This window comes from Empidonax traillii, unplaced genomic scaffold, assembly GCF_003031625.1.
Source record: "Empidonax traillii isolate 1590-97213 ecotype Southwest subspecies unplaced genomic scaffold, ASM303162v1 scaffold853:size531304, whole genome shotgun sequence".
NCBI lineage: Eukaryota > Metazoa > Chordata > Aves > Passeriformes > Tyrannidae > Empidonax > Empidonax traillii.
The window spans coordinates 421,718-424,377 of NW_020956046.1; positions in this window are offsets into that span (position 1 = coordinate 421,718).

The following is a 2,660-nucleotide window of genomic DNA, read 5'->3' on the forward strand; positions in this document are numbered from 1 at the left end:
AGCCCTAGCTTTTGCACTTCACTTGTAAAATGTTGCCTGTATTTTAATGTGAATAAAATACATTCCAGTGAAATCTACTTATTGATTTTGAGAATACCACAGTTTTTTCACACCTTCAATCCCATTTGTCACCCTTGAGATCAAAGTTTTCTTTTTTCAAGTAAACTATGCAAAGAACCTACATAAAAGTAAATAGAAGTTTTATAAATCAAACCTTAAGTGCTTAAATGCACTTTTTATTTCAAGTAGTAATTTAAAAAGTTGAAGCAGAAACATCATCTGGTAATTTGTACTACCAGAGAGGTACAAACAGTGAAAGTTACATTATTTCCTGTTGCTGCTTTATGTCTAGGCTATGTCTATAAAACACAGAAAAAACACCATTATTACTTCGATTTTCATTTCAGGTATCACATGATACAAAATGTGCATTCCAAAGCTGATGTGTATCATGCACAGCCAGAGATGCTTCAAGGTGTATCTTCTTCAGCATGGACTTATCCTTGGGCCACAATCCCTTCCATAACCATGGTGATAGACACTTTGAGGTATACCTGTTCTGATGAGTACTTAGCCAGGAGTACAGGTGTTTCAGGATGTCCTGCTTTTGAGTGGATTCATCCACAGGTCACAGTCCCTTTGACTCAGGTTCCCACTGGAGTTCCAGCCTGTCCAGTACAACAGCAGTGATTCCCTGGCCATCTGCCAGCCCAGACACATTTCCCTTGCTGTTATCAAAGTGTTCCCAGGCACAGCAGAGGCAGGTGATAAGCATCGCAGCACTACAGTGAGCAGAGAAATCAAAAAGTGGCCAGTAATAAGCACTGGGCTCTAATGTACAGTCAGGCAAGCAAGTCCCACGGCAAGTACAGGAGCCTGCAACTAACAGCTAAACAGCAAGAACAGCTATAAATTCAATCTCGCACATTCCAATGAAATAAGTCATTATCTCAAACCCTTCGAGCCCAACACTGGGTGCCAAAAAGGACTGATGTCGTTTAACCTCAGAGGATTCCAGGTAATTTGTGTCAGCAAATGACTTAAATAAACAACAAAAAAAAATCAGATTAAGAGAAGATGGATGTACAGACAAACACACTGAGAAGCTCAGATATCTGGAAAAGCTTTCTCAAAGTATGAAGAGTTATTGATGCAAAACAATTCCTTGTGATAATAAGTTTTGCCTTTTTGAGTCTTGCAGAACATTTTTTCCATTCAGGATCAAAGTCTGATATTTCACCTTCACTAGTTTATGAGAATGTGCTTTCCAGCTACTTTGTATAATTGTTACAGTATTGGCCCATGTGTACCAATATTGTGGTGCTCACAACAAGCAGTGTATCAAAACCCCAAATGAGTTTGCAGCTCACAAACTGTTGTTTCCCAAGAAGGTGACCCAACCTGCCAAACAAAATAATGGCCTGGCTGAACTAATGCCAGTATAAATATTTCATCTTACTATTAAGGTAGATTTAAGCAGAAACAGAATCAAAATCCTTTGGGATCTAAAATCATTTACAAATGAAGATGTGCATTCTAGCATATTGCAGCAATGACCTAGTTTACATGCATTTTCATAGCAACATCAAACATATCATTAGTCTTTGCTTAAAAGACATCAATCATAATTACTATCTGGAAACAGTATCAGTTAAAGTGAACGAAAACATATTAAGACTATCAATAATAAAAGAATGGAACTACATAACAGACATAATTTACAGATTTTTCAGCTGCTAAATCACAAAAAAATATTTGTAAGATTTACTTTCTAGCAACACTCATTAAAGGAAAATTTGAACTTTGCTGTTAGCTAGCAGTGTTGATCTAACTCTGATGTTTATAAAAATTACATGATTTGTAAAGCAATGTGTCATCTGTCATGTTTGGAATAAGACATTGTGGAGTGGAGGTTAAAAACTAATTTACAAGTTGGATCTGAAGAGAGCAGACATCAAGCTAAGTGCAGGCTGGGAATGACTGTTCTGATTATTACATAAATTAATATTCTTTAAACACCTTAAGAGAGGAAGACAGCTGATCAAGTATGACAAGTAGGAGAGATGACAGCCTATAGAAGTGAACTTCTGTGGGACAACCATGGGTTAATACTTGATGAGATGTACGGAAAACTACAGTGGTCATCAAATTCTTACTGAGTAAATACTGAGCCCATAGTTTTGAATCCTGAGTGGGATTGGTACTTCGGGATCCCAGGTTTGCCTTTGTAGGTCTTTCCTGAGGATCAGGTTCCACATGTGAATAAAAAGATTTTTTTTTCTTCTTCCAGTTGGATGTTTCTGTTTCTTTTTTGATTGTCTTTGTGAGTTAACCTTGTGCTGGACCTGTTTGGTTTCACCTGCACTATCTCCACAAAGTCATTTTAACATCTCATGGATAAAATGGATCTGAGATGCTCATGTTTAGGATCCATGGATTTTGACAATTCTGTTGTGAAACTTCTATTTGCAATACTTGTATGAATGTCCTAGCAGTTACACACTTACCTCAACAACAATAGAACAACTTTTACAGATCAAGGACATTCCTCTAAGAGGTCAGATTGTACCTTTGAAAGAACTGCCTTCAGGCAGTTCCTGTCAGGCCTCTGAGTGCTCTAGTAAGCCTTAACTAGTAATAACAAGCCCTGACCAACCTCA